At 37.2% G+C, this 16,945-nt stretch overlaps 1 non-coding gene and 1 pseudogene across 1 annotated transcript; both read right to left on the bottom strand.

Annotated features, from left to right (window-relative positions):
- LOC150032552 (uncharacterized) overlaps positions 1-16,945 on the bottom strand; it is a 53,309-nt pseudogene that overhangs the window by 10,197 nt on the left and 26,167 nt on the right.
- Positions 10,841-10,947, bottom strand: LOC150032553 (small nucleolar RNA R71). Its single transcript, XR_016524930.1, has one exon. It is a non-coding gene; the product is annotated as a small nucleolar RNA R71 (small nucleolar RNA).

Below are 16,945 nucleotides of genomic sequence, written 5' to 3'. Positions count from 1 at the left end.
TTAATCTTTCCCATTGATTTTTACATTTTAAAATTAGATGAACCATACTCTACTTCTTCCTCTAATATCCTACTTGGCAGACCCTTCATGAAAACTACAAAAACTATAATTGATGTAGATAAAGGGTCTTTGTCAGTAGAATTTGATGGAGAGGTAAAATCCTTCAACATTTATGACGCCATGAGATTTCCGGAGGAATATTATTCTCTTTTCTTCATAGGCACATATGATGAAATTGATTACATTATTGATTCCATGTTATACTAAAGTTCTCATTGTTTGGTAACCCCTTCCATTCATTATGGTCTTGATTTGATTACTCATAATTCTTCTCATGTATCTCTTAACTTTTGTGACCATGATAATTCAAATAAAAAGCATGTTTCTAATTCTTCACTTCAAATTTGTGAAAAAAATGAATCTTCTTCAAAAGATGATAATGATAATTCTTTCAACAACAAATTTTACCAAAATGTAAATACTTCAAAAGAAGATTCAAATTTTCAAAACAAAATTTGTATAAATGAAAAAACTTCAATTGATAATTCAAATTCAAAATTTATTTGTAGTAACAAAAACAAAAGCAAAGCTTCTAATCTTTACTCTGTTTTCAAAACGCATGTAAAAGGGATTGAGAGCAGGGCTCTCCCTTCTCCAAAGAAGAGCAAGAACTTGGGAAGTTGTTTCAAAACCTAGAAAAATTGAAAATTTGATGTTCCCTAAAAAAATTCTTCAAGGTGAACAGGCACAAACTCAAAATCTACAATGAAGGATATGTAAAACAAGTCCAAATGGGCTTGCGTTTAGCTAATCCCTCATATACTTGACACCCCTCTTCACCAATGTCGAGCAAACAACGCTAAAAATTTGCAACAAGACAAAATTTTCTCTTTCTTTCTTTTGATTTTCATTTTTTTCTTTTCTAATTTTTCATTTTTTTTTTTACTTTCTTCTTATTTTAGTGTTTCAAATAAATAGAATAATTGATTCTTCTTTTTTTCTTTGTAGGTGTTTTACTCAATAAAAAGAAGAAAAAAAGAGCTCTCAAATTAAAAAAAAGAGAACAAAAGAAAGGAAATTCTCTCTCAAGCAAATAAACAATCAACAACAAAACCAGGGAAGTTTCTTTCTACAACCCTTCTCTTTTGTTTCTTGAATTTTTTTTTCTTATTCTAAACATTGAGGACAATGTTCCACTTTTATTTGGGGGTGGATAAACATTGCATGTTTTTTGTATTCTTTTAGTATTCTTTGATTACCTTTAAAAATGAGCCTCACTGAAAATTTTTGCATGTTTGGAACCCTTAAGCATTTGAGCTCAGATTAATAGATTGTTGATTACTTTGATTGATTACATAGATTTTGTGATTCTGTTTTGACATATCTGAAAAAATTTAAGGCTCTAATTCATCATGATAGTATGATTTTGATTCTTTGAAAAAAAAAAACATGTCTATTGAATTCTTTATTCTTCAAAAGACCATTTTTTCCTTGAATTCAATAAATTCATGTTTGCACATTCCATATCATTTGTTTTTACTCAATCTCTTGATTCTTATTGATGAAATTTTGATGATACACTCTTTCTAGTAAGGATACAAACAAAATTTTAGACCTTTTAAATTTTTCAAACAAAATTTTGAAATTCATCTTTCAAAAGAAACTTTCTTTTCCTTTTAACTTCATAAAAAATCGAATTCTTAGACTTTTAGATTTATTTAGAATCTTTAAACTCTTAGAAATGTCACATCTACTCAATTTTATTTGTTACCTCAATAGGACAAACTTTGGTCTAAGAACAACCATCTTATTTTAGAGGCAAGTCTAGACATAGAGGAATAAAAAGAGGCTTGGTGTATTAAAAAAAATTGCTAGCACAAAAAAAATAATAAAGAAAATTTGCTAAATTAACATAACCTTTAGTAACGAGTGTGTGTGTGCATGGGTAGAGGTGAAAAGAGCTACCTTCATCGTGTTTTTGTTGGGGCCCGCGAGAAAAGAGTGATAGGTTCCCAACGATGCGAGTGTGAAAGCTATCCCTCTAAGTAAAAGAAATGCCAATTACATTTTGTATGTGTGAGTTTAAAAAGGCACCACTATATTAAAATTGCCTCTCTCCAATGCAAGTTAGGTATATCATAGACCAATAACAGGGCTAGTGTAGAGCGAAGAGGAATTGAAAGTTAGATGTCTCCTTTCTATTAGTTTAGGCCTTTAAGTAAACTAAAACTAGGTAGTCTTTTCTTTTATGATTTTGCAAGAAAAAACCTTTTCTTTTCAAAATAAGCTTCAACCTTTTGTTAGCAAAACTTTGAATTTCTAAATACTTGCTTATATCCTCACTTCCTTGATATTGGGAAGAGAGATGAGAATCAATTCATTGTGTAAAACACTTGAATGTATTGACCATTTGAATGTGAAGATGAAAATGTGCCAACTTGAATTTGTCAATTTTGAATAAAAGAATGAAACTTTGAATAAACAATGAACAATTCATTTTTGCTCGAATATATGCATATTTCTAGTTTAGACTTGTTCGAGACGACCAAGAGCTAAGTTGGGGGTATTTTGTTAGGTCTTGTAAAATACTATCTTTTCTATGATAAAACCCTAAATTCTATCGTAATTGTTTGATTAAAATGTCTATTTTTGTAGGTAAACTCCAATCCCGACTCAAAAAAGCTATTTCGAAATATTTGGAGCTAATTCAAGCCAAATGACACCAAAAGATCACTTAACAAGAAGATCCATGATGAACTACCACTTTGCCCCTCAAGAGGAACAATTCAACACTCTTCAACAATGCTTGCAGCATCAAACGCTCCTTACAACATTGAGCCTGACGCTAGCTTTATTCTTGAAAACAGAATGCATCTATTTGCTGCAAAATAGGGCAGCGTCGCAACAGTTGACCCAAGGTCGCAATGCTCTGAATATTCATGGAATAATGCGTGTGCGCTCGCGCCTTGCGCAACCGAGCGTCAGCATCGTTGCAATGTTAGCCCAATGCTTCTTGGCTTTTCTACGATGTAGCATTGCAGTGCTGGCCTTGACATCGCGATGCTATGCCTACTAATATAAATTTTATTGTTTCATTTTCAGCGAGAAAGGGAAAAAAACTTGAACTTTTAGAGAGAGACTTCGAATTTACGAAGCTATTCTTGTAAATTTTGGAGAGATTCAATTAATTTGTATTCAATCCTTGTACCAATTATGCAACTATCAATGGATTGCTTGAAGAATTTCATCATCCATGAGTAGGTAATCCTTTTTCTTGGGGAATTACATAGATTGGCACTTTCTTGAGACTTTTCTTTGAAATTTCTTTCATGTAATTACTTTTTTTTTTTAATGTTCTTGCTAAGATTTAGAATAAAATTGACTAAGAATGAATTAACAACTCAAGATTAATCAATTTTTGTATGCAAAAATTACATAGTTCTATAACAAATTTGTAATTAGGGTTGCTAGAATTAGTAGTCTTGATAGAAAATGTGGACTTTTTTTCCTCTTTTCTTTAAAGAACCTAGTAATTCAGAATATTCATGCAATCAATCTTGAACTTTCTGTCTTTTGATTTCAAGATTTTGAATAGATAAGAAAACCCATGATTTTAATGCAATTTAGGGATTAATTATGAAATTTCTTTAGGAAGCAATTAAGACCTAGATTAGGATTAATTGTCAAATTAGCTAATTAGGGCATTAGGAATTTATTCTTAATGAACTATTGAATAATCTAATTACATAATTCTTTGTTAAGTCAATGATAGAATTGCCTAGTTTACATAAAATCCCCAAGATTTCATTTTCAATTGAATCTTATCTCATAATCTCTCTTACTTCTCTCATTACCAAATTTCATATATCAATTATTGCTTTTTCACTTAGTTAGTTTCTAGTTCCTTAAAACAAACAACCACTCCCCCCCTCCCCCCATCAGTTTAATCTTTTGCATTTTTGAATTCAATTAGTCTATTTTAGGCCAATTAATAAAAGTTCCCTTGGGATCGACCTCTTACTCCACTATTGCTAAGTGCTAGTTTTAGTTGTAGTTAGAGCATTATAAATTTCATTTGTTTTGGGTAAGATAGAACTAATGACACCTATTTTAGACCAAACAACTACCATTCTGCCTCGATCAAACGTCGCCAATCAGATGTCCATGCCTACAAGTTGTGATTTAACATGGATTACATGAGCCAAATGTATCTTTCACGTTGGGTAGTCTGGTCGCATGTCCCTTGCATTGGCCTTGTCTGCAACAATTAGTGAATTTTTTTTATTCCTACATTAAAGTGCATTACTAATGCAATTTTTCACTTAAGAAGATACTTTTGCATGAGTTTATCACATATATACAATTTCATGCGTTACTAATGCGGGATTTTAAATCTATATGGCATACATAATGCACAAACATGGTTAATTGAATTAAAAATACATTCACAATGCATAAATAATTAAAATCACTAAAATTGGACTGGTTTTGGCATCTATGCAAGAAAATAATTAAATTATTACAATAATAATTAAAAATAACCCTGAACCACTTCGGGATCTTCAAAATAGCTCGAACCGACTTAAAAAGCATTGAATCGGGCAAAATTTGTTTAAAGTGGGTAGAAGTGAATTCCATCTTGCACCCTATGTCCCCAGCTATCTACCCGGTCTTACCCCTAAAATGGGAGGCTTATTGAGCTGGCGCTGTTAAGCCAACCTTCACCTATACAAACCTAAGGATAATCCCGAATAAACAGGAGTTCGTAGTTAGCTTGGGATTCAGGTTATAGGTCATCGTTGTGAAATATTCAGTCTTGAACAGTAAACAGCATTACAAAGTAAGAGTGACTTATTTTGTGGTCTGATCTTGTGCAAACTCATTGCAAGGACACCCTCACTCATCATGTCATCACATGTACGAATTAGGATCACTTCGTTTGTAGCACTTTACAACTCCTTGTAACAACTATAGAGTGGGTCGCATCCAATAGTGTTACTAGAATAAGGCACCCAACCATATTCATATACTATAAACTATTTTGACTATTTACTCGAACCTGATCCACATTTATATCTCCACATAAATTTTAAGTACTCATGTAATAGTTATGGATCTTTTAGTTTATTGGATTTATTTCTAAAACAAAATAAGCTATTCATATATTCAATAACAACTTATTGAATTTTCAGAATAAGTTTATTGTTTATGAGTCACGAGTTTTAGGACATAAAACCCAACAAACTTCCACTTAGACTAAAACTTCAGTGGTAACATATATATAATACTAAGTTTCTAAGTTTTACAGAGAAACACAATAAACTAGGGCATCATATACTCATGGTTTGCCTTTAGGTATCATATACGCATGGGTTTTTCTCATACTTGCCCTAGGTTATATACCTTGTAGTCCTAGTCTTACTAGGAGATTCTCAAACACTGTAGTCTAGAGAATCGCTGTAAACATGTTAGTATACAATGGACTTCTTATTAAACTATATAGGGAATGCATCTTATTTTCACAACTCTTGTTTCTCAATAATGGCTAGGAAGTCATACATTCATCCCACTACATCGAGGTACCCTCAACTCTTTGAGTAAAATGGGTCTGATCTGCTTAAACAACTTTTGTTATAGTATCAGTTTTAATCAATGGCCTAGAAATCTCGAACTTTCTATATTCCTTACTTTGATCCAATTGAAGTATTATGGATTTATTTTACCTAACAAGTTTTACACTTTGAACCTTTCAAGTGTTCTCCTATAATTTAGGCTAAATAACTATTTGCCTTTATTGTTAGCTAGCCATTTTTAAATATCTAAATATTTGCAAATGGCTTTTAACTAGGTTGGTTCTAAAAGAAGTTGTTTTACAGTAGAATAAATAAAACTTTTGCTAATGAACATTTCATTTATAACAAAAAAGTTTATACAATATGTTCTTTACAAAAAGATAAAATAACTTTCATAACAAAAATAAACAAGTTTATCTTCTGGTAGCAACTGCAACATCTCCCACTGGTCATTTTGAGATATGCTTCTATATTCACAATCTGGAGTACTATCTCACAGTAAGCAACCCTCAAGACTAGTTTCCCTGTTTTGCTTTCTCTACTCTTTTCTCTGCAAGGTATTGTGGGCAGTTTCTCTTCCAGTGCCCTTCTTCACTGCAGTGGAAACATTTTCCTTTATCTGCAGCATTTGCCTTGCCTTTTCTACTAGTAGAATTCTTTTTTTCCTTTACCTTTGTTCTTCTTTACTATAATACTTTTATTCTATGAAAAAGAAGCAATATCAGGCTTCTTAGATGAGATCCTCTTTTCTTAGCAGTAGTAACATTTACTTCTGTAGTCCTTTAGCCCTCATCATGGTCTAGTAAGCTGATGATGAAAAATTAGCCGTCAATGACTTGATGACTAAAATTAGTGGGACGCAATATGCGATGCATGTCTTAGGTTATGCATTGATTATCGTGCGTCGATGGTCATGCGTTAGACTTACAATATGCGTTAACAAATGTACGTGATGACCATGCGTTCCTGTCACAAGTTTTCTTACGCTCACGCCTAGTATAACGCAAACGCAAGTTTCTCGGGTGATCTGAGGTCGAACTCAGAAACTTGTAACTAAATACTATGCGGTAATGTGTATGCGGCGGTTGAATAAAAGAATGATGGAGGGGTATAAGCTACAAACTACTCCTACTCCTAACTAACAGACAACGTAATGAGAAGTATGAATGAGAGGTAGAGACACGACAACTATTGACGCGTAGTAAATGAATGGAAAATAGATAAAATGTGAGGATGTCTTCATCGCAACCCTTAAGAGTGACCACAGAGGCAACCTCAGCCAACACAAGCTATGTGATCATGCTACACACACTTATGCCTAAATCTAGGACGTATGCGATGTGTATGTGAAATGTTGAGAGGCCTTATTCCTAAGTCTCTATTCCTGCTCATGTGCTCTCACACATAAACAAGATGACCGCATACCGCCACCGTATCCTACTTCTTGGACACATGCAATATCCTCTTCGTAGGGTGCATACGTTGTGTAATAGCAAACGGAGCTTATTCCTAAGTTCCCCATTTTTGCTTATGTGTTCCAATCCGCTCTCTCGAGTCTTAGATTTGGTTTTTAGACTACTCTCTCAAGTATGCCTAAATGATTAATGATGCGCTCATAAGACAAGGTAACCGCATGAACTTGGTTGCCATAAGATTATTTCTATCTCTAGTGAATACTTGCTTACATTGCTTAATGCAACCAATCACTTACACTCCCGGGCAGTTAGTTGTTGCTGACATTACTCATAGACAAGCGTTGCGTCTGCCTATAGATAGGCATTGCTACAGCTTCACACTAAGTAAATAAGGTTTTCTCACACACTCGCACAACGCACACCTCTCGGTAGTTTGCTACATGCTTCATATCTCTAGTCTGCATGACTAAGTATGCGATACTCTAGCAATCTCACTAAGTGATGCAATGAAAGTTAAAGATGCTAAGTAAAGAAAGATGGAGATGGACTCAAAGGAAACACAGAAATGCATTGAACACATAATGTATTAATTTCTTAATCCAAAATGTAATACAATACAATATAAGAAAAGAAGAGAAAATGAAAGAACCAGTTGGAAGCAATGTCTTGCTTCCAGCAGATGTGTGTCAAGGTTGTCGGTGGTGCCATGGATGCGGTGGAGCCGACTCTCTCAAGATCTAACTTCAGCGAATGCTCCGGTCATCGCTCAAAATGGATGAAGGAGATGAAGAACTCTCAAGCTTTCTTCTCACGTGTTAGTCTGGATCACAAGGATCCACCCGAAGGTAGGGAACCTTGGGTGAAAACCTTGGATCCTTTGCAATTCTACTCAATGGCCTCTATTTATAGAGCTTGATCACCGATAGCATTAATGGACCTGCTCTGATTCTGATACTCGCGGCGCGTTAGTCCTTTTCTGAATCTCTGCTTCTAATGGCGTGGTAGGTGAAATGTCAACATCATCTTTTTATTTTCCCGAGATATGCGTTGATGCTTCCATTCCACCAACCTTGTATTCATCCCTCTATTATGGTTATCATCGTGTAGTCGCAATCTTGAAATGGCTGCATTCGCTTGATTACCGCAACTTCTACACGATGACCGCAATCACTTGACGATTGCAACTCCTATGCGATGGATGAATGCATTTGATTACCGCAACACCTATAAGTTGATTGTATGCGTTCGCCTTTTGATGTAGGGTTTCTCTACATGCGGTCGTCTATGCGATAGCCCGGCTTCCGTGTTTGCGTCCACTTCCTGCGTTAGCTAAAAAAATAGACAATTGAACCCATAATAATGCATAATAGTGGGTTAGCTAAGATTCTTCATGTTGAACGATGCAAACTTATTTTCTTATGAATTCCTAACATAATTGACGCATATTATGCTTAACAGTCCTCATAATTCTAAATAAAAGGCCTAAGATGACTTGCCTTTCTGCATGTCATCTGATAACGGGTAGAAATGCACGTTATCATAGTGCTAAGTTCTTAAATAATGTTGGATTGCATTGATGAAATATGTTAAATTGCATCCATTAAGCATAAATTCTATAATATTGCGGTCGCATGCATTCAGCGCATTAGAACTATCGATTTTTGTATTTTTGTGCAGAATATGCATTAACGCAGTGCAAAGATTGCGATCATAGGAATTCATGGGTCGAGCGCAACTTCACCACAAGGCTTTGCATTGATCGTGCTCGTAAACATTCGCCGAGAAGGATCGCCGCAACTTGGTCAGGGCAACATGGTGGGCGCATCTGGGTGAAAGGCTAATTAAGAGCGATGGGACAGAAACTGATGATAGTCGAATCCAAATTAAGTTGATAGTTGACAACAGTCATAAAGTACATTCAGCATTATCGGTAACAATCATTCGGTGCGTCAATCAAAAAGTAAAGTTGTCCCATCAATCAAGAGAGAGAAGCCGCCTTTCACCATGGATGCTCTATAAATATCAAGTGCATTCTTCAGAAAAGGGGTTCACTATTTTTACAACTAGTTGCTTCTGTTCATAATTTCCTTTCCATTTTAAGGCAGAGCAAAAGAAGAGTGGTGGCGTCGGAGATCGCTCAGGGCAACTCAAAAGAGAAACTTGGGGCGTAAGAGCAAAGAGCGGGCCAACTCTCGCGAGAGCGAGATTATCTTTAGAGCACGAGCAGAAACAGTGTAAATGCTTGGCAGCAAGAAATTGCTACCAGGCTCTTTATTATACTTGCATTGTTATTTGTACTTCATCTTCATATCTATTCAATGGAAGTTTTATTTCTACATCTGCTCACTCTCTTAATACGCATGAGTAGCTAAACTAGTTGAATGGGTTGAGAAGAACTAAGATAACATGACCTAGGAAGTTCATTGCTTGCGATTGTCTTGTTTTATGTTGTGCAAAATACCCTTAAGAGTTACTCAAGAGAGAGTCTAAAGAAAGAACCTAATGTTTCGAGAGAGCTGAATCCACTTAAGCTTAGTTCACTAAGTCAACTGCCTATACCCCAGTTCCTTTCCCCGCCCGGGTATAGATTTTTCACTAGGTTAGAATCTGGACTCAAAAGAGCAAGATTAGGCTTGCATAAACAAGAGATAGGGACTTAGAGATAAGCTTTGTTTGTCAACTTGCATCGCATGCATCCTAGAGATGGGAATGATATTATGTGGTCGCATATTTGTGTGGACGTCATGTTGTCATCGCATAAATAGAAATAGAGGTTTATGTGTAAACCCTATAGACTTATTGCATATATCGCATGCATTCTAACCTTAGAAGCTGTGGTATTCACACCGAGAGGTGGTTTACTATTGTATGCATGTTGCATGATCGCAAGCATGAATGCATTTTAGGGAGTGTTAGCCGAAACCCTTCTCGACCCGTTCACCACATATTCATCGCATTTCCTGTTTACCAACTCTTTTCAAACTCCGCCGCATTTGTTATTTCTTTTTAATCAACACAATCAACAAACCAAATACTTTATTTATTTATTTACCCGGTTACCGCAAATTTTTCATCAAAATTACCAACGCAATCTATTTTCACAAGTCCCTGTGTTCGACCCTAGACTTACTAGGGAACTCAGAGAAATTTACACTTGAATTCCGCTGGGGAAACTTGAGTGCACAATGCAATTCCATGAATGCATATCATCCATATTTCCACTTCATAAATACGAGCATCAAGTTTTTGGCGCCGTTGCCAGGGACTTTGGCAAAATAGAGTGCTAACGGTAATTTTTCTGATTTCTTTGCAGACTCTCATCTAGCGAATTACGACCCGGAGATTGAGAGGACTTTTAGATGAAGATTAAGAGACCGTCAACAATAACAAGAAGGAACACCAAGAATGATGAAACAACCAGCAAAATGGGTCGCGAATGCGAATAATATGATGGTCAACCCCATCCTTCTAGCAAATGACCGCAATAGACCCATCCGGGACTATGCGTCACCTAACCTCTACGATTTCTCTCCAGAAATCATGAGGCCGGCGCTAGATGGATCGAGGTTTGAAATGAAGTCGGTAATGTTGCAGATGATTCAGGCTGCTGAGCAGTTTGGAGGAAGGCGTGGCGAAGACCCGCACGCCCACCTCTAGAGCTTCATTGAAATCTGCAACACTTTTGTGTTCTCGAATATCTCAACCGAGGAAGTTCGACTAACTCTGTTTCCCTTTTCTTTGTGTGATCAGGGGAGGAATTGGGCATATTCTCTCGAACCGGGGGAGATAACTTTATGGGAACAGGTGGTGGAGAAATTTATGAAGAAGTATTTCCTACCAACTGAAAATGCTAGGAGAAGAAAATTAATAACAAATTTTGAACAAGAAGATGACGAATCGCTCAGTGATGTCTGGGTGAGGTTCAAGCGGCTGGTAAGAGACTGTCCACACAATGGCTTACCAAATTGCCTGCAAATGGAAATTTTCTACCAAGAATTGAACCCCTCTTCACAGACCGCGGCCAATGCGGCAGCCGCTAGTGGTCTGCTCGACAAAACATATAAGGAGGCTAAGAGTATACTTTATCGCATTTCCAAAAATCATGAGGATTGGAGGGAAAGCGATCAGAGATTAAGAATTAAAGATAATGACACAAACAATGAGGCCATCGCATCCCTGCAAAATCAAATGACGGCGATGATGAGTTTAATACAAGGCATCGCAATTAATAATACGGGAGCAAAGAAAGGGCAGGTCAGTGCAATCACTCAAACGACCTCAAGTTGTGTCATTTGCGGTGATGCTCACCCGATGGAGGAATGCCCAACAAACCTGCAATCGGTATGCTTCATGAGAGATAACCCTTATTCCAATACATATAACCCCAGGTGGCGAAACCACCCAAATTTTTCTTAGAAGAATCAACAACAAAATTTTCAACTTGTGGCGCAAAAAGAAGGGCCATCAGGATTCTTTCAACGCAACGGTCAACCAAGCAATCAAGCAAGTAGCTCACAACAACCACCGCAATCCTCTTATTTGGAGAGCCTATTGAAGCAATATATAGAGAAAAACGAGACGGTGCTTCAAAGTCAGGCCACGTCCATCCACAATCTTGAATTACAGATGGGCCAGATTGTGAGTGAGCTGAAAAATAGACCACAAGAAGCGTTACCAAGCTCAACTGAGCTCTCTCGCAATGTTGGGGGTAACAGAAAGGAACAATGCTTAGCAGTCTCCTTGCTAAGTGACGACATGACTGCGGAAGTAGGGAGAAGCGTATTGCGACTAACTTGAATGTGGTGATAACCGAAGACCTACTGACCTGTAGTTTGGAGAAGCCCGAGAAAATAGACCCTGAAGTTGCGTCCATCCTTAAGCCTCTAGATTTTGAGACCGAAGAAGTTCAACCACCAATGACTCCGCAAAGATTGAAAGAGGAACAAATTGAGGAAGAAAATATTGCAATAGTGGCTGCAGCGCAAAATGCTATGATCCCACCTAAAATGGGCGACCTAGGAATCTTCACGATCCCATGCTCTATCGGAGGGACTTTCAGTGGCCAAGCACTATGCATCCTTGGGGCAAGTATAAACATAATGTCGTTGTCAATCTTTAAACAATTGAATGTCGACACACTTACACCCACAAAGGAAACTCTTCTGCTCACGAACAGATATCGAATACATCCTGAAGGAGAGTTGAAAAATGCCGCAATTTCAATCGATAAATTCTTCCTGCTGGCAGACTTCCTCATTTTGGATTATAAAGCGGACGAAGATGCACCCATCATATTGGGACGACCATTCCTTTCAACCAGTCATGCTAAAATTGATTTGCACAAGGGGGAAATTGTAATGAGCATTCATGGGAAAAAACTCCAGATTAAGGCGGTAAAGATCCCAGAGGACAAAGAAAAGAGAGAAAAGCCACCATGGACGTGAACAAACCAGCCAAAAATAAGTGGTCCCTGCGTTATCAAATGATAACAACCTATCAGGAACACAAGTTTTGGTTTTGGGAAACATCAATTCTTCAACCCCTTTCCACTATTCGAAATTTTCACTTTATCCTTTCAATCCTTATCTATCCTTATTTTATTTTTTTAAAAAAAAATGCGATAACAAGTTTTATTTTATTTAAAAGAACACTCTCTCTTTGTTTTTCTTGCAACGATCGAGGCCTTGGATTTCGGAGATGTTACGCGACAAAGTATTTATCTTACTCCACCGCAACCCAAAGAAGAGAGATCGCCTCAAAGATGGATGCGTCAATACAATGCGGGCGACAGTGCAAAATTTAGGGGTGTACACTTCCTTATCTTTGTTTACAATTTTGTGCTATCACATTGCATTTTAGTTTTCAAAGTTTTATCACTGCATCCTCTTTAATCACCGCAATCATTCGACATAGATAAATTTAGTAGATTACTGCATTTTGTTCTTTTCCAAGTATGATTTCAATGATGACAAATATGCTTCTATTTCTTTCGTATATATTAGAGTCAACTTAATCTTACGATAGTCACCTCATGAAATATTTCTAGAAGTTAGGGGTTTGCTAGCTCTCTTTCAAACTCTCTTTACAACACATTCTATGACCATCGCATGACTTATTTTAATCTTTTGGCAATGAGGACATTGCCACATTTTAAATTTTGGGGTGGGGTATTTGTTTCCGACCTTGCTATTTCAAAAAACATTGAGAATAAGAACTCCACTGTCAACGCAATGGGAAACCCATGTTGATAAGAGTTAAGTTGTGAAAGGCACTTACCCATAGTTGGATGTCCGCATGACACACGTAGGGGCAAGCCAAAATGAAGGCAAGGCACTTGGATCAGCGCAAGGTCAGGAAAAAAAAAGCAATGAAGAAAATTTTTGTGCAAGGATAAATTCATTTGATACCCTGGTAGAAATTTTTCTTTTTGAAATAAATCATGCGATGCTCTGAAATTTAGTAAAGTCCTTTTGAAAGTTAAACTTGTTGTCCCTAGGTCTTAGAAATATTTTAAGAAGAGACTTGAATAAGACTTAAAGAAATTATGGTATATAGGATTTGAATGAGGTATCCTTGAGAAATCTAGAAAAAGAACTTTGCGGAGGACTTGCTAAAGGAATCTTTAGCTTATGCTTGAGGATAAGCATTGTTTAAATTTGGGGGTGTGATAACGGGTAGAAATGCATGTTATCATAGTGTTAAGTTCTTAAACAATGTTGGATTGCATTGATGAAATATGTTAAATTGTGTCCATTAAGCATAAATTCTATAATATTGTGGTCGCATGCGTTCAGTGCATTAGAACTATTGATTTTTGTATTTTTGTGCTGAATATGCATTAACGCAGTGCAAAGATTGCGATCATAGGAATTCATTGGTCGAGCGCAACTTCACCGCAAGGCTTTGCATTGATCGTGCTCACAAACATTCGCCCGAGAAGGATCGCTGCAACTTGGTCAGCGCAACATGGTGAGCACATCTGGGTGAAAGGCCAATTAAAAGCGATAGGACAGAAAGCTGATGATAGTCGAATCCAAATTAAGTTGACAGTCGATAACGGTCACAAAGTACATTCAGCTTTATTGTTAACAATCATTCGGTGCGTCAATCAGGAAGTAAAGTTGTCCCATCAATCAAGAGAGAGAAGCCGCCTTTCACCATGGATGCTCTATAAATATCAAGTGCATTCTTTAGAAAAGGGGTTCACCATTTTTACAACCAGTTGCTTCTGTTCATAATTTCTTTTCCATTTTATGGCAGAGCAAGAGAAGAGTGGTGGCGCCGGAGATCGCTCAGGGCAACTCGAGAGAGAACCTTGAGGCATAAGAGTAGAGAGCGGGTTGTCTCTCGCGAGAGTGGGATTATCTTTAGAGCACAAGTAGAAACAATGTAAACGCCTGGCAGCAAGAAATTGCTACCAGGCTCTTTCTTATACTTGCATTGTTATTTGTACTTCATCTTCATATCTATTCAATGGAAGTTCTATTTCTACATCTGCTCACTTTCTTAATACGCATGAGTAGCTAAACTAGTTGAATGGGTTGAGAAAAACTAAGCTAATATGACCTAGGAAGTTCATTGCTTGCAATTGTCTTGTTTTATGCTGTGCAAAATACCCTTTAGAGTTACTTGAGAAAGAGTCTAAAGAAAGAATCTAATGTCTCGAGAGAGCTAGGTTAGAATCTGGACTCGAAAGAGCAAGATTAGGCTTGCATAAACAAGAGATAGGGACTTAGAAATAAGCTTTGTTTGTCAACTTGCATCGCATGCATCCTAGAGATGGTAATAATATTATGTGGTAAATATATTTGTGTGGACGTCATGTTGTCATCGCATAAATAGAAATAGAGGTTTATGTGTAAACCCTGTAGACTTATCGCATATATCGCATGCGTTCTAGCCTTAGAAGCCATGGTATTCGCACCGAGAGGTGGTTTACTGTTGTATACATGTTGCATGATCACAAACATGAATGCATTCTAGGGAGTGTTAGCCGAAACCCTTCTCAACCCGTTCACCGCATATTCATCGCATTTCCCATTTACCAACTCTTTTCAAACTCTGCCGCATTTTTTATTTATCTTTAATCAACGCAATCAACAAATCAAATACTTTATTTATTTACCCGGTTATCGCAAAGTTTTCATCAAAATTACCGGCAATCTATTTTCACAAGTCCCTGTGTTCGACCCTGGATTTACTAGGAAACTCAGAGGAATTTACACTTTCCGCTGGGGAGACTTGAGTGCACAACGCAATTCCATCAATTCATATCATCCATATTTCCACTTCATAAATATGAGCATCATCATCATACCCCCAAACTTAGAATCATGCTTGTCCTCAAGCATGCATTATACTCAAGAAATTCTAACACACCTTCCGGCTTTCCTTTGCGGTGACCAGCTTTTCAGAATATAATTTATTCATACCTCTAACCATCGCCGCAATGCTATCCTCCACTTCAGCTGCTTCTTCAAAAAGATCTTTTCTAAGTTTAGATCTGGCAAGCCTTTGCTCAAAAAATTTTTATTCATTCACCGCAACTTTGCGTTTAGCTTTTAAGAATGTATTTGTTCAAAACAATTCAAAACTTTGCGATTACTTATTCGAATGGGGCGTTGAACCTGGTTACACTCTTCGTTTTGGCTTACCCCCATGTGTGCCATGCGGGCATCCAACTTCGGTTGCATTCCATCTTCAAATCAACTCTTGTCTTGCTTAATTTGGCTTGCACCGGACAGAGGAGTTACGCTTATGCGTTGATCTTGGCGACTTACTTTCGTTTTGGCTTGCCCCCACGTCTGTCATGCGGACATCCAACTACAGGTAAGTGACTTTCACTACTAAACTCTTATCAACATGGGTTTCCCCATTGCATTGACATTGGAGTTGTTATTCTCAAAATTCTCTCTGTTTTTTTTTTGTTTGAAAATGATCGCAATGTAATGAACGCAATTCGCCGAGACCGCTGCCACCCACAAACTTAAAGGTTGGCGCTGCTCTCACCGCAAAGCTAAAAACAAACTCAACAAGAATGCGGTAATAAATGTTTGAGCAAAGGTTTGCACATAATAAAACTTAAGACTTTCAAATTTTGAAGAAGCTATTAAAAGTTAGGAGAGCTTTGCGATGCTTAGTTAGCAGATGCGGTGAATTATACGTACTATCATAGATGCATCGCAAAGGAACGCAATCAAACAAGGAGAATTTCAAAAGAATAATGCATAAAAGATAACAAGAAGGGACCATAGGTGGAATAATGCACGCGATTACGCATTGGAATTCACGCGATTGAAGCGGTGCGTTGAAGGATTGAAGGAATTCTTCTGTTGTACTGCGCACCGAGGAGAATTATTTTTTGCACCTACAAGGAGCAAACACACCACAACCAAAGAAGCAGTCGCATATCCAAAATAACAATAAAATAAACTAAACTAAGAAAGCAAGGTAGAGATAGAGTAAAAGACATCCCTGGAGAAATTGGAGTGTTGTCACCACAAGGAGTTTTCCATGCAAGAGATTGCTCTCAACTACTTAGGTCAAAGAACTTGCCCTGACCATTGAAACTTCTGGCAATTATTGGGCACATGTTGGCCACCATGTGCTTAGAGCTGCCTTCAGCTCATGCGACTGATTGCCCTTCTAGCCTAGAGTCAATATTGGCTTTCGGCGCATCGCCTACACTTCAATATTGGTTGTAACTTGGTCGCACAAGCTACAATACTCTGAAGATAAAAAGGTTTTCTGCAGAGACACAAAACTCAATAAACAATTAGCTGCCAAGTCCCCGGCAACGGCGCCAAAAACTTGATGACGAAAAATTAGCCGTCAACGACTTGATGTCTAAAATTAGTGGGATGCAATATGTGATGCATGTCTTAGGTTATGCGTTAATTATCATGCGTCGGTGGTCATGCGTTAGACTTACAATATGCGTTAACAAATGTATGCGAT

Source organism: Benincasa hispida, chromosome 11 (assembly GCF_027475165.1).
Source record: "Benincasa hispida cultivar pf3 chromosome 11, pf3_genome.v1.1, whole genome shotgun sequence".
NCBI classification, from domain to species: Eukaryota; Viridiplantae; Streptophyta; class Magnoliopsida; order Cucurbitales; family Cucurbitaceae; genus Benincasa; species Benincasa hispida.
This window is presented reverse-complemented; position numbering and strand designations above follow the sequence as displayed.